The sequence below is a fragment of the Sciurus vulgaris genome, assembly GCF_902686455.1.
Source record: "Sciurus vulgaris genome assembly, chromosome: 11".
Taxonomy (NCBI): Eukaryota; Metazoa; Chordata; class Mammalia; order Rodentia; family Sciuridae; genus Sciurus; species Sciurus vulgaris.
This window is the reverse complement of record NC_136472.1, coordinates 75,186,104-75,207,269: the sequence shown is the minus strand read 5'-3', so window position 1 is coordinate 75,207,269 and position 21,166 is coordinate 75,186,104. Positions and strand designations below refer to the sequence as shown.

At 36.7% G+C, this 21,166-nt stretch overlaps 1 protein-coding gene across 1 annotated transcript in view; it reads left to right on the top strand.

Moving 5' to 3' along the window:
* Positions 1-21,166, top strand: part of RSF1 (remodeling and spacing factor 1) — a 135,702-nt gene that overhangs the window by 822 nt on the left and 113,714 nt on the right. The window lies entirely within an intron of this gene.

Here is a 21,166-nt window from a genome sequence, read left to right as displayed (position 1 = left end):
CCGACCGTCTCTGGGGAGGCTGGGTCCATCTTCTCAGGGCTCCCCCTTATCTCCCTCCACCTGAGTTGGTGGGGGCCGGCGGACATTCGACTCTCCCTCCCTCTGGTGGGAACTCCCCCGAGAGAGTCGGCTCTTCCCCCTTCTCTTCCCCTGGAGGGCTGGCTTAACCCCCCAACTCCTTCCTCCGAGTAGGGAGGTCTGCTCCTCCCGCAGGGGAGGGTGTTCTCTTCCATTCTCACGTAGGAGGGAATGAAGTCGGTTTAGCTTTTCCACTTTGGAGAGGAGAGGGTTAATTTCTCCTCCATAGTTTTCCTCCTTCCTCTATCCACCTCCCCCAAAATAATAGAAAAGCATCGCCTCACTTTTCCAGTCCCTTCCCCCTTAATCTCGGCAGCAGGGCTTTAGGGGAAGAAGAAGTAGCCCTCCCATTTGCAGGGTGGGGTGGGGTGGTTAGTCTGTAGGCTGGAGGAGGGGCTCTGACGGCGGGGGAAACAGTTGAAGAAGGTGCTTGTTGCTCATGTTTCTCTCTCTGGTGCCGCTGGTCTATTATTGGTGTTCGCAAGTGCTGCTCCTTCCACATAAGGCCACCGCGCGGGTGCAGGGCGCATGCTCTGCCCGGCCCCATTGAAACTTCCTGCTGCTGCTGCTGGTTCTTTTGCTGGAGCATCTCAGCACTGTTCCTGCTGCCTTCAGCTCTCATACTGAGTGCTAATACTTACTCCTGTTGGTTCCTGATCCGTGCTTCTCCTTTTCTGGCACATTTTCCCTCCTGTCTCAGAAAAGTCTTGTTTGTTGTGCCTTGAGTTTTTCCTTTATCTGGAAACAGCTCTTGGCTGGAAAAGAAACGTTTTCCAAGTAGGTTTTTTTTTTTTTTTTTTGGTTTGTATAAGATGGCCAAAGTGGATTGGGTATTGGGTGTTGTATAAAGCAGTTAACTGATTCCTTTTCAAGAAAGCAGATTCGCTCTTCAATTCTCTATGGAAGTGAACAAGTTTCTGCTAATATATTTACCTTGCTAGGAAGGTAAATATATTAGCAGAACTTCCAAGTGGGAAGTTCTTCAAAATATTACCTGTATGATGTTATGGCCACCAGTGACGTTAATACAGACAGTTATGGTATGGATCAGTAGCTCTTCTTAATGGTGCACATATCCTCTACTCTTGAAAACTGGCTTATAGAAGTCTAATTTAAAAAAAAAAAAGTGTAAAATAGGAGTGTTTAATGAATGTATGCAAGGACTTTCTACAGAATTTCTTTGGAAATTGAGCTCCCAATGTAGTAATTTCATTATCAAATTGCATTTGCATTCTCTTTTTAAAAGAAAATAAGTCATTGTGAAGTAGGATGCCTGAGTTGCTTTTAGGATATCTTGAGAACTGATTGTAATGTATGTCAGAGAGAAGAATTTGGAAACTTGGGGAAAGAATTGCTGGTAAATTTTTTGGGTATTTACTTGGACCAAATTAAGAGGCAGGCATGGACTTTTGGGGTTGACATTTTATGTATAAAAATATTTGGGTCAGTTTGATATTTCTGGTGTTGAACATTGAGCCATGAGCTAAGTAAAAATGGGAAATAATCTCCATCAGAAGTCATTTAGCTCAGCCACTGCCTTACCATTGGTATAGTTGCTAAGGGGACTGATAATAATAGATCCTGTCATAAGATGATCTAAGAGTAATTATTAATTAATGTTATATAGTTCAAGACACTTGGCAATGAAAAGTCTCTGCAGGTGAAATGCCATTGCTGTGCAGGGAAAAGATTTTCAGAACTTTGATGATAGGCAACATGAAATAGTTGAATATACTGTAGTTGATTGTACTGATTCAGATAATGAGACTTGAACTAAGTCTTTTGGGGAGGTGTTTTAGTATATTAAAAACCCGTAAATTTTAGTGTTCAGTGTTGTGACATATAGGTTGTAGGGTAAATATTTTAATTTATATGGCCTCAGTTTCTTCAGTAAACGGAGATAATAGCTAAGAAGCCAATGGAATGATGTTTCAGAAATATTTTAAGGGGGCTGAGAATATAGCTCAGTTGATAGAGTGCTTGCCGGGAAAGCATAAGGCCCTGGGTTCAATCCCCAGCACACAGAAAAATATATATTTTTTTTTTGTTTTTGTTTTTTTGGTGCTGGGGATTGAACTGAGGGCCTTGTGCATGTAAGGCAGGCACACTACCAACTGAGCTATATCCCCAGCCCCAGAAAAATCTTTCAATACATCAGGTACTTAAAAATATTCTTGGGGCTGGGGATATAGCTCAGTTGGTAGAGTGCTTGCCTTGCATGCACAAGGCCCTGGGTTCAATCCCCAGCACCACAAAAAAAAAAAAAAAAAAAAAAAAAAAAAAAAATTCTTGTATTACAAATTTTAATAAAGATTTTTCTTTCTTTCTTTCTTTCTTTCTTTTTTTTTTTTTTTTCAGTACCAGGGTTTGAACCCAGGGGTGCTTAATAACTCCTTTACATCTCCAGCCCTTTTTATTTTGAGACAGATTCTGGCTAAGTTACTGAGACTGACCTAGATTTGGGATCCTCCTGCCTCAGCCTCCTAAATCTCTGGGATTACAGGCATGCACTACCTTGCCTGGCAATAAAGATGATTTTTATAGCTGTGTTGTGGTGGTGCACACTTGTAATCACAGTGATTTAGGGGACTAAGGCAAGAAGATTTCAAAGTTGAGTCTAGCCTGGGCAACTTAGTGAGGTCTTGTAGACGGACAGCATGTTTTTATTTTATTTATTTTTACATGGTGCTAAGGCTTGAACCCAGTGCTTCACATGTGCTAGGAAAGTGCTCTGCCACTGAGTTATAGCCCCAGCCCCTTGTTTCAAAATTTTAAGTTTGAAACTGAGTTCAGAACCCAGTACCACCCTTTGCAAGATGTTTTTCAAATATATGACACAGGACTGCATTTGAAGTTAAAGTGTTACATTTTAATTTTTATTTATTTTTTGGTATCAGGGATTGAACCCAGGGGCACTTAACCACTGAGCCACATCCCTAGTCCTTTTTATGTTTTATTTTGAGACAGGGTCTGGATAAGTTGCTTAGGGCCTCACTAAGTTAGCTGAGGCTGGCTTAGAACTTTTGATCCTCCTTGCCTCAGCTTTCTGAGCTGCTGAGATTATTTGCATGAACTATCATGCCCAGCAGAATGTTAAATTTTTAGTATGTTGTGAGCATAAGTATAGTATTGAGTTATTATGTTCATGGTGAAAAGTCTTTATTAAATGAGTTTAGCTCTATAGTTATTTTATTTTATTTATTTTATTTTTTTTATTGTAAACAAATGGGATACATGTTGTTTCTCTGTTTGTACATGGCGTAAAGGCATACCATTTGTGTAATCATAAATTTACATAGAGTAATGTTGTTTGATTCATTCTGTTATTTTTTCCCTTCCCCCCACCCCTCCCACCCTCTATAGTTATTTTAACAAAGCAGTTCTAGTGCCATTTGAAGTTTATACATTTTTTTGTACATTATGACGCCCTGTGGAGGAAACTAGTTTTCCGATATGTTCTTGCTTCAGCATGTTGTGATCTTTCTCCTAAAAGTTTGTTCATAAGTTTTTAAATTATTTATTATTATTATTATTATTATTTGTGGTGCTCGGAATTGAACCCAGGGCCTTGTCTATGCGAGGCAAGCACTCTACCAACTGAGCTATATCCTCAGCCCTTAAATATTTTTTGTTGTTTATGGATCTTTATTTATATGCTGAGAACCGAACCCAAGTGCCTTACACGTTAGGAAAGCGCTCTGCTGCTGGGCTAAAACTCATGCCCTAAGTTTTAGTATGACCTGTCTTTGGCTAAGAATGCCCTTTTCCCAAATCAGGAAAATCAGCATGGAACTGAAAACAGGACTGCCATGTCTACTTTAATTCCAAGGTTTGAGAAAGTATGTGATGCTCAATGTTAATAAATGTTCCATAAGTAATTGTGGTTATTTAGTAATGAAATAAAAACATGAGATTTTTCACTTGAGGTTAATTACTTTTTTAAATGGCTACCAGCTACTTAATAAGTGGAATTGTGATTATTTCTTGGCCTGTGGCTGCTGTGAGAAAATGAGAGACTCTGAGGGTGCCATGAACCTAGAAAGTTTGAAAATCTTTGCCTTAGGGACTTCCATTGAAGTTTGGAACTAGAAAGAAAAGACTGTTGTATCATTTTTTGCTTTTATTTTGCAATGGAGAAAACCTGGGAGCAGAGGTAGTTTTCAAGTGTGTACAGCTAATTTTTGGTTAATTTGAACTGTAACTTGAAAACTCCACTTCTATGCTAAATTGTCAGCAAAAAAAAATTTAGGTTTCTAGTTGATGTTAGAATGGGAAAAGGGCATTACAAATGAATATGATCTAAGGAGGTGATTTATCTTCCTCTGTAGCCTTCCAAATTCTGTACTTGGTAGGAAGTTCCCTGCTTCTTCCTAACTGGAGATGATTGTGGGATATGGATAAAAATAAAAATGGTCATTGACTTTGTGAGATTGCTGACACTCAAGGCTCCTATGCATCTTTCCTTTCTTGCAGAGGATATTCTTGTTTAAGAGAAAAATATGCTTTTTCTTTAAAGATAGTCTTAAGGATATAAGCTGAAAAGTGATATATATCTAATAAGTCTATCAAAGTATATATGGATAACATACTAAGTATGTATGGATAACATATTGTTTTAATCCGCTTTTTCACTCCTGTGACTTAAGGATCTGACTAGAACACTTGACAAGGAGGAACAGTTTATTTGAGGGCTCACGGTTTCAGAGGTCTTAGTCTGTAGAAGACCGGCTCCATTCCTTGGGGCTCAAGGTGAGGCTGAACATCATGGTGAGAGAGTGTGGCAGAGGGAAGCAGCTCACATCATGATCTGGAACCAGAGCAATGTCTCCACTTGCCAGATACAAATACATACCCCAAAGCCACGCCCCAGTTTCCACCTCCTCTAGCCACACCCTACCACTTCAGTTACCACTGAATTAATCCCTGTCAGGGGATTAAATCACTGATTGAGCTAAGACTTTTTTTTTTTTTTTTTTTTTTTTTATTTTTAGTTGTACATGGCACAACATCTTCATTTTGTTTATTTTTATGTGGTGCTAAGGATCAAATCCAGTGCCTCACAAATGCCAGGCAAGTGCTCTACCACTGAACCACAACCCCGGCCCCTGGGCTATGACTCTTAAAACCCAATATTTTCTCCACTCTGAACTTTTTTACATTGTCTCACATGTGAACTTTTGGGGGACACCTCACATCCAAACCATAATGCATGTTTCGCTAAATTATTTGTATATTGTTAAATAAATTGAATCATTAGTTTTTAAAATTTTATTTGTTAGCATTTGTATATTAAAAATTTAATATAAAATTTTAAATTAAAAAATAAAATTTGTGGTATTTAAAACAATTTTACAAAATAAAAATTTTAAACCTTTCATTTTTAAAATAAATTTTAAAGATTCTAAAACAAAATTACAGGAAAAAAAAAAAAAAAAAGATTTGAGGCAGGGTCTCCCTAAATTGCCCAGGCTGGCCTCAAAACTTCTGATCCTTCTGTCTCAGTCTCCCAAGTAGCTGGCATGAGTGTACTGGGCTAAAAGGAGTACTTTCTCTCTCTCTGTCTTTGTTTGGTACTGGGAATTGAATCTGGAGCCTGAGGCATGCTAGGCAAGTGTTACATCACTGTGTTATATCCCTAGTCCATTTTATTTTTATTTTGATATGGGTCTTGCTAAGTTGCCCAGGCAGGCCTGAAACTTGTGATCCTGCTGCCTCAGCCTCCTGAGTAGCTGGGATTACAGGAATGTGCCACCATGCCCAGCTAAGAAATTTATTTATTTGAACAAATGGTAATTGGAATTCATTAGTAAGCAATATAGGTAAGATTCTTGCCCTTAGGAGCCTGCAGCTTAACAGTGAAGGCAGTAAAGCAGTAAGATTAAAAAAAATGGGTAGAACAAATATAATGTGCACTTTATAAGCTTTATTTTATCAGGCTTTAATTTGTAATTAGTTTGGTTTAGTACTTATCATTATCTGTGTTAGATTTATGTTAGGTAAATTTTAAACATTTTGCTCATTGTACTTTGAGAATGTTGCCTTCAAACAAATTGAATAAACTAGGATAAACAGCAGGCACTCTGTCCTTTATCTTCTTTTCCCCTCTCTACATCCATTTCCTGATCTTTGCTTCCAAAGTTGCACCACCAGAGTTTAGCCATTTGAAAGGGTTGCTTTTCACTCATTTTAAGTTCTTTCACTTATGTATGGCATAACTGAAGTGCCTGCTAGCTACCTGTTGTTCTATATAAAGTTTGTACCAATGTGTGAGAAAAGACGTAGGCACTGAAATTCAAAAAACATAAATCTTTGGATTTCTGTCACTTGGTAATTAAATCTAAATAATAGGGAAAATTGACTTAAACAGTTCAATCTGTTCAAACATTAACATATTATTATTTAATTATTTCAGTCCCAAGAATGGTTTTTTTAAGCAAATACCTACTTTTCAGAAACTTCTTATTTTTATCCTGAGTTTAGGAATATGGGACTACCAGTTGAATTACGAAATCAGTTCTTCGTTGTATTTGTGTTTCCTTTTATGGATAACACATGGTAAACTTTGATCTTAGCTTATTTCCTAATAATTTTAACATGTAGTAGTATATTTTGCTTTTCGATTTTGCTTGGAATTAAATGTTTTAATGTTCATTTAAAAATATATAGTGAGGGAGGGTAAAGGGAGAGGGAAAAGGTGGAATGATGAACTGAAATAAATTTCCATGCATATATGAGTTTGTCAGAATGAACTCAACTACTATGTATAGCCATAAAACTCTAATTAAAAAAAATTACCATGCACATTTGGTTTCTCCCAAAATAAATTATGTAAAGAATCCCAAACCAGGTGCCATGTGTGCTGCACACCTATAATCCCAAGTAATTGGCCAGCCTCAGCACTAAGTGCAACTTAGCAAGACCCTATCTCAAAATAGAAAGTAAAAAAGGCTGGAATATAGCTCAGTGGTAAAGTGCCCCTGAGTTCAGTTCCCAGTACTCCCCCCCACCCCCCTCAAAAAACAAAAAACAAAAAACCAACCCTGATGGCATATTTTTCTGTAATTTGTGACATTACGTTTATTTTTAAATTTTAAAAATTATTTTAATGGTGGTGCTGGGGATGAAATCTAGGGCCTCGTCCATACTAGTCAAGTGCTCTACCACTGAACTACATTCTCAGCCTATTATGTTAAATAAAAGGTAAACTTTTCTGAAGAAGGTAGGGAGTGTGAGTGGGGTGAGTTAGTTGTAGATTTATCATTTTAACAGGTTAGAGTCTGGGCAGATTAACTAGAAATAAAAATTATACTTAGAAACATAGTACCCAAATCAGGGTGACCTTTTCAATGTAAAAACATTGGGTATGAGTGAACACCAAGTGGAAACTGTACTAAACAGAAGTTAAGAAAAAAAAGCATGAGGGGATAACTTGACAGGTGCCTTCTAGCAGACAGAGCAGGCTTTAGCCTTGTATATGTGCACAAATTTGGATAGCAAACTTAAGTATATAGTATAATGCATATGTGGTTTTTTTTCCCCCTGTATTTGTACATGTTTATCTTAATTATTTCCCTAAAACTAGGGTTATAGTTTTTATCCCCTCTGGTTTTTCTTATTTTTTTTTTTAATTTCATCTTATGTGAATCATATATTTCTTTGTTAATCACCAAAAAAATTATTTAAAAATAATTTTCCAAAGGGACTTTTACAGGGAAAATTGAATTGCTGCTTTTATTTATTTCTCTTTAATCCTGAATTTCCCTTTCCATGAATGATACTGTCATCTATCCAAGTCCTCTAAATTAGAAAATAAGGAACTGTCCTAGACATGTGTTAGTCAGCTTTGCAATGCTGTGATCAAATTGCCTGACAAGAACAACTTAGAGAAGGAAAGATTTATTTTGGCTCAGTTTCTGAGAATTCAATCCCTGGTCAGCTGACTTGAAGGCAGAAACATTGTGGTAGAAAGGCAGGCAGAGGATGGCTGCTTAGCTCATGGCAGTAGGAAGCAGAGAAAGGGGCAGGACCTGGGAGGAAGATAAATCCTTTCACAGTACATGTCCAGTGAGTTATTTCCTCCAACATGTCCTAATTCCCAGTAGTACATTCGGCTATCTATGTATCAGGCCAGAGCCCTCATGATTCAGTCATTTCCTAAAAGCCACAACTCTGTACACATGAGACTTTGGGGGACATCCAGAAGAAAACCATGACATTTTGCCACTCACCTCCAAATACTCATGACTATATCATAATGCAAAATGCATTTAGTCCATCCCCAGTAGTCCCCAGTGTCTTAACTTTTTGAGCATCACTTAAAAGACCAAGTCCAAAGTGTTCTCTGAGACTCGAGGTAATTCTTAGCTGTGAGATCCTGTAAAAATCAGAAGGAAGTTGCATACATCCAGTAAACAATGGCACAGAGTAAGCATTGCCATTCCAAAGAGAAGGAATAGGGCATAGAAAGGAGGTATGGGACCAAAGCAAGTCCAAAACCCAACAAGTAACCAAGTCCTTTAGCTCTACACCTAGTGTCCAGTATTTGGGGCACATGGTGGTGAGATGTGGGCTTTTTATACATGCTTTTTCTGAACAAACTGCAAGTTTTAAAAATCTTTTGGACTGGGGTTGTAGCTCAGTGGTAGAGTGCTTGCCTAGCATGTGTGAGGCACTGGTTTTGATTCTCAGTACCACATGAAAATAAACAAAATAAAGGCCTTCTGTCCATCTCTTTTTTTATTTTTTATTTTTTTGCAGTGCTGGGGATTGAACCCAGGGCCTTGTGCTTGCAAGGCAAGCACTCTACCGACTGAGCTATCTCCCCAGCCCAACATTCTGTCCATCTTAACTACAAAAAATAAATAAATAAATAAATAAATCTTCCTGCCCTGCTTTTTTTTCCTGATTTTCACGGTAAATCTGACTAAAAGCTTCCAGCAATACCATCACCACTGCCCTGCCTTAAACTTTCCTCTTGTCAGATTAATTAGTCTGTCACTTTTATATTTTTTTAATTTAATTTTAACTTGTGATGCCTTCCAACCTATAAAAATGGGCTTTCTCCCCAGGGTAAGTTTGGAACATGTCTCTCTGGAGATGAAGCAGGGAAATGCAGGAGACTTTCAGCACCTTGGCCTGCCTGTCAGGGACCCCTGACACTACCCCTTTAAATCCCTTCACAGTCCTTCTGTCCTAGTTCCTGCTCTGCTTTTTTCTTTGACCCTCACTGTGCTGTCTTATTCTGCTTATAGGGATTTTGGATCCAGTGTTCTGGCTTTATTCATTTTTTGTCCCTGCTGTCATTTCCCAGCTGTCGTGGGTGACCAGGACACCCATGACAGCTACCATGGTCTAGAGAATCATAGCCCCATCCTTGCCTCTCTAGCCCATTCCTCTGCCCAAATGTTTAGACTGACATCTGACCCCTGATGGACAACCCATGGACATCCCATGGGAATCCACATATCCCTTAAACTATAGTTTTTTTTACAACTTATTTTTCCTGTAATGCCTAATTTATGAAGTCATTTAGACAATTATGTTAAATATTGCATGAGAAAGTCCTTTGTAACTCCAATTGAGCAAATAGATGATAATTATTTTTACCCCTCAACTAGTGTTACAGGGTGGACACAAGGAAGTCCCTGAGACATCTCAGACTTTATTTATCCTTCTGTTGACCTTCTGGTTTTTCTGAACTCCCACCAGAATTGCCCATTAAGTTTTGCTTACAACATTCTAAGGCTTCTCTTGTATCTCTAAACTTTTCCACATGGTTAGGTATAAGTCACAATGCTGACCCCACTCCTGGCACCTATTTTCTGTGTTAATTTTGTATTACTGCAATCAAAATATCCAAACAAAAACAATTTAGAGGAGGAAAGATTTATTTTCAGAGGATCAAGTCCTTGGTTAGTTGTCTCTAAGGCTGAAACATCATGGTGGAAGGGTGGGCAGAGGAAGGCTGCTCAGCTCATGGCAGCTGGGGAGCAGAGAAAGAGAGGGAGAGAAAGATGGAAGGAGGAAGAGGAAAGGGTCCACCTGTTGTGGCCTACTTCTTCCAACTAGGTCCTACCTCCCAGTAGCTAATTCCACTATTTGATGAGGTCAGAGCACTCATGATTCATTCAATCATTGCCCAGAAGCCACACCTCTGGACACATGAGACTTTGAGGGACATTCCACATCAAAACTACCACTAGACACTAACCTCTGACTTACTTTAATGTTATCATCAAATCTTGAGTCTGTTTTCTTTGTTCCCTTTTATATTCAGTCTCACTTTTCTGTTGCCATTGCTACTGTTTCAGTTAGTTTTGGTTTTTTGTTGTTGTTGTTGGTGTTGGTGTTGTTATCAATTCCTATTCTAGTATTTGAAGAAAAAATATATTAGATGGTTATCTCTGTGTTGGAGAACTCATTTAGAATTAGTATAATACAAACCGAATGTCCAAAGTGTCTTGTGACTGAAATTGTTAGTAGAGCAGTTAGTTTCCTTAATATTTGTGTAATTTTACATATAACTCTTATAATTACTTTCTTTTGGTTAGGTGAGTCTAAAAGCTTTTCTGTTAATAGGATGATATTAAATTGGACTAGTTTCTTTCCTTCAAGGGTAACCATGGGTTCCTCTGAATAATTGTCGTAAGGCAGTGCTGGAATAGGGGCCAAGTGACATAATAATTTGGCAGTAAAAGAAGAGTTGTTCTAGCATTGCTGTTATGCTGGCCTCAAAGTCTCATCCAAGTTGGCTGATTTAAGATCTGATTTGGATGCATGGTTCCCAGGCTTGGGGAGGATCAGGTTGGATGAGTGGTACGACTGTTCATTCCCACAGGAAAGGATGTATTTATTGAAGGTGGAACTTGAAAGATTTCCCTGAGTTACTTAGAGGACAGAGGGTTGGGAGAGAACTTACTAGACAATAACCTACTAGTGTACAGGATCAAATGCCTTGCCTTGATCATTATAGTGTTTTACAAGGAAAGTAGAGTATTGTTTATGAGGCTTTGGCATTGGTATGTTAGATATTTCAGGGAATTTATTTGGATACTTTTCTCTATTCCTTTTGTTCTTAGCAACCTCACATTTGGCTCTGCAAATAAATATAATTGCCACTTCCAAAAAGCCTTTTAGGGGGAAAAAATTAGAATGGGTTGTTCCAAATTATGATTTGCTTTTGGTATTTGGAGTTGGGGTAGAGCAAGATTGTAACACATTGAACAAGTGATTTATCAAATACAGAATGGAATTTAATTTATAGTCCTTAATTTATATTCTCATTATTGTTTTGCCAAGTTCTACATTATTAGAACCAAAAAAAGAACTTATAGTGACACTAATTTGTGCTGGCATTTGAATTTAGATAATCTATAATATTCCTAATTTTAAGAGTCTTTTGTCTAATGAATGTTGACCATGATCACCTGTTTATCCTTGTCTTGCTGTAGTTCTTTTTTATCTTCAGAGTCTTTTTTTTGTAGGGGGTGGGGTGGGGCTTGGGGATTGAAAACCTTTTTTTCTTTGCTACTTTCCCCTTTTTTGGCGGGGTGGGTACTGAGCCACATCCCCAGCCCTATTGTATTTTACTTAGAGACAGAGTCTTCCTGAGTTGCTTAGTACCTTGCTTTTGCCTGGGGCCTGCTTTGAACTTGTAGTCCTCCTGTCTCAGCCTCCTGAGCTGCTGGGATTACAGGCATGTGCCACTGCAACTGGCTTCCATATTTTGGACCTCCCCTTTTATCCTTAATTATCTTTTCTATTCCATTCATTCATTCATTCATTCATTCATTCATTCATTCATTCATTTATTTTCTGTTATTCTGGGGATTAAACCAAGGATAAGTACTCTATCATTGAGCTACATCTCCTGCCTTATGCTTCTGAGCCTTATTTTAGTGTGCTTTCCTACTCATTTACCTTTTGTGGTTGTTAAAATTTCCAATTTTATTAGTATTACCAACTGTTTTTAAAAAGGCATAATATTTGAAGGAGATATTGAAACTAAAGGAATACAAGTTCATAGGTTTTAATTTTGATGGACCTTTATTTTATTCATTTATTTATATGTGGTGCTGAGAATTGAACCCAGTGCCTCACACATGTAAGGCAAGTCTACCACTGAGCCACAGTCCCAGCCCCAACCCCAAGTGAAATGCCTTGAACATGAATCTTTATCTGTTCTTTATCGCCACTTAGGATAACCATAGTATTCAAACGTGGAAGTAATTTTCTTCTTGAATTTTTTTGCAATAAGACTTTATCTCCTGTAGCTATAAAATTATGCAGGGTATCATCAAAAGTCTCTAAGTTGGTTCCCCTACTGTTATGATCTCTGTTTACCCTAAATGTAGAAATGGTTTTAATATTTCTTCTAGTTCAGTGTTTTTTAACCCTTGTTAATAAACATTTAAAGACTTGGCATCAGTGATTTTCGTGTGAAGCTCTGAATGTCTAGTTTTACCTATTTATTTGTCCTGGTACTTTTTTTTTTTTTTTTTTTTTGCGGTGCTGGGGATTGAACCCAGGGCCTTGTGCTTATGAGGCAGGCACTGTACCAACTGAGCCACATCCCCAGCCCCTGATACTTTTCTTGATATTTTGTCCTGAGTTCTATTTTTTCCAATATTAGTGTAGCTACTCCAGCTGTTGTTTGCTTACTGCTTTGAATGGTATATTGTTTTCTGTCCTTTTAATAGCCTCCCAAATAGCTGGGACTAAAGGTGCATGCCTGACCCTCCTTGTGTCCTTGACTCTAAAGTGTTTTCTGTCTGCCCAGCTTATGTATGTATCATGTGCACATGGTCTTGTTTCCATGAATCTAGTTAAACAACTAATAATATAGAAGTACAACTACTGTGTAGAGGACTATCAAGGAGATATGAACATATCTTTATTTTGTTTAAAAAATTTTTAGATGTTGATAGACCTTTATTTTATTCATTTATTTATATGTGGTGCTGAGAATCAAACTCAGTGCCTCACACATACTAGGCAAGCACTTTACCACTGAGCCACAACCTGAGCCCTTTATTTTTTTAACTGTACATAATAGTGGGATTTGTTGTTAACATATTTGTTCATGTACACAATATAACAATATAATTTGGACACTGTCATTCCCCAGTATTTCCCCTTTCCCTCTTCAGGTTCTTTTTCTCTATTCTTCTGATCTCACTTTGATTTTCATTACATGCCCCCATCCCTGTCTTTTCCTTTTTCTTCTTTTGCTTTCACGTATGAGAGAAAACATGACTCTTGACCTTCTGAGTTTGATTTATTTTGCTTAACATAATGTTCTCAAGTTCTATCCATTTTTCTGGAAAAGACACAATTTCATTTTTTTATGATTGAATAAAACTCCATAGCATGTACATACCACATTTTCTTTATCCATTCATTCATTGAGGGACACCTAAGCTGGTTCCATAGTTTAGCTATTGTGTGTTGTGCTGCTATAAACATGGATTTATCAAATGCACATATCTTTAATGTTGATTAGGAAATTTAGGAATTCCATCTTTGACTATGATGGAATGAGTTTTTTACCCCCTTACCATTAATAGTTTGTAAATTGGGCCAAAATATATGAATCATTTCTTTTTAGATCATTAAACCAATGTTTAGATAAGATCTGTGATCCCTAAAAGAGGGGAAATAAAAAACTAGCCCTATGACTACCATGGTCTCCTGCTTATAAGCAGCTTCAGGACCACAGAAGCAGGGAGAGGAAACCTAATCAGAATCTGGAAGCCTCACTCAGATGAGGAGGCAACAATTGGACTTGGAGAGACTTAGGTAGCTACAAATTGCCAGGTCAAGTTCTGAAAAGAGGAGAGCTATGTAGAAAAAACAAACTCCAGTAATCTGTGTAGGGACTGTCTTGAGTCTTTACTGAATATTAGGGCATATATGCATGGAATAAAATTATACAGGGTGAAGCACTGAATGTCCAGGGAAGAATTAAAAACACTTCTCAGAGGGTACACTGGAGGTGTTTGAACTCTGATTAGAGTGAAATATTCTGTGGAGCATACAAGGTAATCTGGAGAATCTAGTGGGTTTGTTGGAGTAAAGTTCACAGAAAGTCCTGAGAAGATCAGATAGATCTGCAAATAGCTGCCTGCCCCAACAAAACCCAACTCTCTTTACAGAATGATTACAAAATACAGACATTCAACAAAAGCAGTGCAAAGTTGATATTTTTCCAACATTTGAGAAGAAATCACTAGACATATAAGAAAATGGTCTAGTTTCTTAAAATGATTAATTCATAAGCAGGAGAGAGAGCAGTCTAAAGAAGCTGACTTAGAAATAGGAGATGGTTGAGCTTATTGACCGCGATGGTAAAATAGACATTATAATTAGTAAAAGTATTTGAAGAAAAATATGAGCCTAATAAGGGAAATTAAAGGAACTAAATGGAACTTCTAGTGATGAAAAATAATAATATTTAAAATAAAAAATTACTCAAAGGAACTTAACAGAAGATTGGATACTGTAGAACAGAATGTAAACCCAAAGACATGGCAGTAGACTTTATCCTCAAGTGAAGTGTGAAAAGAAAGATAATTGAAAAGAATCAGGTGCTTCACTGGTCAATGGTACAGTATTGAAAAGCTCAGTAAAGTATATTTGATACCTAGAAGGGAGGAGCCAAAAGTATTGGAAGAAATAAGGCTCAAAAGTTTCCAAATTTGATAAATATTATTATAAACCCACAGATATATATATATATATATATATATATTTTTTTTTTTTTTTTTTTTTTTTTTTTTGAGGTCTGGGAATTGAACCCAGGACCTCATGTGCTAGGCAAGCACTCTACCACTGTGTTGCATCCGCAGCCCCAGATCCAATAATGTCTTAAAAACTTAAAACAGGACAGTTGCACACAACTATAAAAATACATAAGTTTCCAGAAAACACATGATAGAGAATCTGGAAGGCAACCACAAGGATGTATTATGCACAGAGCAACAATGAAGACTCCCTGTCAGGAACTGTGTAAACTAGGAAATAACTAGGAATGAAAAAAACTGTCAACATTTAATTCTTCTTCCAGCAAAACATTCTTCAAAAATAGAGGTGAAGTAAAAACCTTTTCAGACAAATAAAACTAGAGAATTTAAGAGCCAACTGATAGGCATGTTAGAAATATCTTCGTCTGAAAGGAAAATGAATCAGATGGAAAACTGGAATGTAGTTGAAGTGATGAAGAGTTTAAAAAATGATAAACAGGCAGATAAACAAAGTGCATTTTCTCTAAATTAGAAAGTTCTTTAAAAAAGGTAATTAAAGCAAAAATCTTGCATTTTGTAGATTTCACAGAATTTGTAGAAATAAAACACTTGACAACTATAATACTTAGAAGGACAGGGAAATGGAAATATAGTGTAAGGATGAAAAGTGTGGCATTGAGTGTGAAGTGGTAGAATATTATTTGATGGTAGACTGTGTTGAATTAATGATGCATACTGTAAAACCTAGAGCAACCACTAAAAATTAAAATAGGGCAGGGATATAGTTGAGTGGTACAGCATTTGCCTAGAATGTGTGAAGCCCTGGGAACCTTGAGTTCAATCCCCAGCACTGCAAAAAAAAGAAAAAAAAGAAATAAAGAAGTAAACCTAATTAGCCAGTAGTGTACGTTAAATGAAGTGCATTTTAATCCATTTAAAGTAAAGAAGTTTTAAGTTAGTTACTACAAAGGAAGATGGGAAAAAAAGATTGAAACAAATACTGGCATATACACAAAATAAATGATAGAATAGATTTAAATTCCATTGTATCAGTGCATAACTGTAAGTACTTAGGAATTATCAAACTTTTTCAGATATCAAAGAATATTTTGTAGTCAAAATAGTGTCTGTTGAAACTATTTTGCTAAGGTAGCATGACAGTACCAGTAGATATTATATGAATAAATATAGCTGTTTTCCGATAAAACTTTTTAATACACATTTAAATTTGAATTTATTATAATTGTCACATATCACAAAATGTTTTTCCTTTGAAAAAGATTCCTTTTTCCCCCTTTTTTATATAAAAAAGGAAATATTTTTCCCTGCCCAATCCTTTAAAAATATAAAAGCATTCTTAGCTCCAGGCTATTTAAAAACAGTTTATAAACTACATTTGCCCTCGGGGCGGTAGTTTGCTAATGCCTGTACTGAACTGCTCCCTCCAGTGTCACCACTAGTCACAGTGGTATATAAATTGCAATTAGTTAAAATTAAATAAAAGGTGGAGGTTGTCAGAGTAGATAGAGAAGTAAAACCTAACTATATGCTGTCCACTTTAAAGATAAAGAAACAGGTTAAAAGTAAAAGAATAGACAGTGACATACCATGCCAAACTAATCTTAAGAATCCTGGAGTCACTATAGTAATATCAGAAAATGGAGACTTCAGAGAAAGGATTACTAGTAGAAATGGGGATATTTTGTAGTACTAAAGAAGATAATTTATCCAGAAGATATGATAAATCTGTTTTTACTGATAGCAGTACTAGTTTTAAAATATAGAAATAAAAAATTGAGGGCTGGGGAGATGGCTCAGTCGGTAGAGTGCTTGTGTTGCAAGCATAAGTCCCTGAGTTCGATCCCCAGCACCAAAAAAAAAAAAAAAAAGAAATAAAAAATTGATAACTGAAGAAATATGTACAATCCTGTTATAATTATAAATTTCAACATTTTCAGTAAATGATAGTGCAGCTATACAGAAACCAGTCAAAATATAGAAGACATGAATAATGTTACTAAAAGAATAACATTATTGACATTTCTAAAATACTTTTAACAAAGTAAAAAACATTTTAAATAAATTTTCATTACAGTACTGGGACTTGAACCCGGAGGCTTGCACATATTAGGCAAGTGCTTTACCACTGACCTACGTTCCTACCCCTTTTTATTTTTATTTTGAGACAGTGTCTTGCTAAGTTGCCCAGGCTGGTCTCAAATTTGCAGTCCACCTGCCTCAACCTCCTGAGTAGCTGGACTTATGGGTATGTACCACTGCCCAACTGAGAATATACTCTTTTAAAGTAACTGACTATCTTGTTTTGGATAGGATATGAAACAATTGGAACTCCTATGGTGCAACTCTTTTGGCAAAATATTTGGGAGTTTCTTACTAATTTAAGTTAATAAACCTATATCTACCATACAATTGATCATCTCTACTATGTATCCCCCTCCCCCAAATAAAGAGTGTATAAAAACTTGTACACAAATGTTCATAGCTTTATTTATAGTAACCCCCAAACTGAAAACAACTCAAACATTCTTCCATGGATAATCGGATGAACACATCATAATATATTTATACTAGGGGACATGAACATTAAAAAGGATGAATCTTGAAAACATTATGCTAAGTGAACAAAAGCCAGATTAAAAAGTATATATTTTTATGATTCCTATTATATTAATCTATAGAAAAGACAATGTACAGTGATAGGAAAGAGGATCAATGATTTCCTGAAGCTGGAAGTGAATAGAGGGAGCCATTATTTAGTTGTAGTTTCTTGTTTTAATTTTTGCTCAGGTAGCTTCTCTTGTCTGACTATTCTGAAAGTATAGTTTTCAAGAAAACCAGTTTAAGGTTGACCCCTTTTAAGTTGGTGACATGGTGTAATTGATTATCAAAGTGGATATATTCTATCTTACATAGTTCCTGTATGTCTTTAGAAATTTGTTGTCCTTTTTTCCCAGCTGATTCTTTAAGTATGAGCAAGACACATATATTATTGTTTATTCATTTGCAAATAGTAAGTTACTTCAGTTGGGAGATATTCATGTTTATAAAAAATGTTTTTTGTTTTGTTTTTAGAAACCAAATCAATTTCTTGAATAGGTCTTTATCGGATGCATGATGTATACTAGGCACTGTCCTAGGTGCTGAAGACACAGATCTATTTAATGTGGGCTACATCTAATCATACAGGCATTTATGACACAGTGTGATGCATAAGGACAAAATATGATCATTTTGGGATACCCAATAGGGGCACTTTATCCTGATACAGTGAGACAAAATAATGACTTCCCAAGGGAACAACCAACTTGAGTCTTGCGAGTGAGAAGAGGGAACTACATATATTAAGAAGTGGGGTCTAGAAATAGCATGATATTATGTTTGGGAACTCCAGGGAGTTCAATATGATAGGTTTATTGAACTATTAAACCAAAACTAGCAACTCATTACTCAGAACTTTTTTTTTTTTGGTACAGGAGATAGAACTAGGGGCGCTTAACCACTGAGCTACATCTCCAGCCCTTTTTGCTTTTTATTTTTTAAGACAGGGTCTCACTGTTTCTTAGGGCTTCGCTAAATTCTTGAGGCTGACTTTGAACTTGCTGTCCTGCCTTAGCAAGTTGCTGAGATTACAGGTGTGCACCAACTCACCAGAACTTCTTGTTATGTGAGAAAACCTATACTTTATTTGTGAAGCTTCTCTGGTAAGGTTTTCTAGTACATGAACATATCCTTAACCAGCATAATAGTATAATTTAAAGAGACAATAGTATAATGTAAATGGAAGCAAGGGCTGGATAAGTAGAGACAAAAGAAATGAAAGAATTAGCTTTCAAGCATAGAACAAAAGCAGAAGGTTTGCAAAGGGTTCTAAAAAAAAAGGGACAAAGCAATAAAAGGAGAAATCAGAAAAGTAGTGTCACAAAATATCCAGGTTTCAAGAAGTATATGATCGATGGCATCACATGCTACTGAGTTAAGACAAAGACTTAAAATGTCCATTTAATTTAACTAGTGAAAATCAGATTGTGGTGAGTTAGGAGCAAATGGAATAGGTGAGTAAATGGAAGTTGTGAGTGCAGAGAACTCTTTTTAAGAAGGGGAAGGGAGGAATATGAACTTTTTTATACTATCAACATAATAACCCCAAGTAGGAATTTAAAAAAATTTTGCACAAGCTTGGTACTCTTACCTGTATTGTTATTTGAGACCAACAACAGTTTTTAAAAAATCCATCCAGTCTTGTATTTAAAAAAAAAAAAAAACTACTAGTAAATTTCATGTTTTGTGGATTTTCAGAGGACATAGTCTTAGTAAATTACTCCAGGAATATTTGTTTTTCTCTAAAGCATAGAATCTTAAGGCAAAAATTGTTGACTTTTAATTATATTACATTTTATGCACATAAGAAGTATTTAGATAATGATGCTTCTTGGGCAACGATGTAAGGATGGGAATGTTAATTTTTCATTATAACTTTCATTTTGATGAAGTACTTTTAAAAACATAGTCAGGATCTCAGCTAGTCAGTGTGGTGGAATGCACTTGTAATCCCAGTTACTTGGAGGCTGAGGCAGAGAATCACTTGAGCATACGTTTAGGACCAACCTGAATGACATAAGGTCCTTTATACAAATGTCCTTTACATAAAAACAAAACAAAACAAAACAAAAAGATCTCAGAAGAAAGGGTTTTATTTATTTATTTTTCCTGACTCTCTTTAAAAAATGTTTTCATACATGTGTATAGGGTAATAATATCTGTCTCATTTTACTGTCCTTCCCATCCCCACTGCCCCACCCCTCCCTTCACTACCCTTTGCTTAATCCAAATTTCCTTCCTTCTCCCCCATCCACTCCCCACTATGAATCAGCATCCACTTATCAGAGAAAACATTTGGCCTTTGGTTTTTTGGGATTAGCTTATTTTACTTGGCATGATATTCTCCAACTTCATCCATTTACCTGCAAATGTCATAATTTCATTCTTCTTTAAGACTGAGTAATATTCCATTTGTATATGTACCACATTTTCTTGCATTTTTATTGTTTGTTTTATTTAGTTACACATGACAGCAGAATGCATTTTGATTCATTGTACACAAATGAAGTACGACATTTCATTTCTCTGGTTGTACACGATGTAGAATCACACCATTCGTGTTATCATTCATGTACATAGGGTAATGTTTGTCTCATTCCACCATCTTTCCTTCCCCACACCCCTCCCCCTCCCCTTATTTCCCTCCACACAATCCAACATTCCTCCATTCTTCCCTTACCCCCTCCCCCACAGTTATGTTACAGCATCCACTTACCAGAGAAAACATGTGGCCTTTGGTTTTTTGGGATTGGCTTATTTCACTTAGCATGATATTTTCCAGCTCCATCCATTTACCTGCAAATGCCATAATTTTATTCATCTTTATGACTAATACTCCATTGTGTATATGTACCACAGTTTCTTTATTCATTCATCCATTGAAGAGCATCTAGGTTGGTTCCATAATTTAGCTGTTTTGAATTGAACTGCTATAAACACTGATGTGGCTGTGTCACTGTATAATGCTGATTTTAAGTCCTTTGGGTATGGACCTAGGAGGGGGATAGCTGGGTCAAATGGTGGTTCCATTCCAGTTTTTCTGAGGAATCTCCATACTGCTTTCCATAATGGTTGCACTAATCTGCAGTCCCTCCAGCAATGTATGGATGTGCCTTTTCCCCAAATCCTTGCCAACACTTATTATTGCTTGTATTCTTTCTTTTTCTGGTTTTTTTTTTTTTTTTTTTTTTTCCGTGCTGGGGATTGAACCCAGGGCCTTGTGCTTGCCAGGCAAGCGCTCTACCAACTGAGCTATATCCCCAGCCCTGTTGCTTGTGTTCTTGATAATTGCCTTTCTGACTGGAGTGAGATGTTTTGATTTGCATTTCTCTTAACTGCAAGAGATGATGAACAGTTTTTTCCACGTATTTGTTGATCAATTGTATTTAGAAGAAATGATTTTAAAAACTGGTATCTTTGGATGTGTTTTGGGCATTATAGGTTGGTAAACTCCTTGAACATAGTTGCAGACTTTTTTATGTTTACATTTTTCATGGGAATTCCATTCAAAATTAAGAGATTATCCTATGTTGGGTTCCCCAGGAAGCAAACCCTGAGGCCAAAATGAATCCGGGTAGTATATTTGGGAAGTGATGCCAGGAAATGTTGATAGGGGAAGGCAGCAGTGGGGTAGGAGAGGGGAAACAAAAAACCAATTTAGGATGTGTTAATCAAGTAAGTTACCTCTTCTGGCACCTGGGGCAAATGCTCCTCTTGAGCTCTGGAGA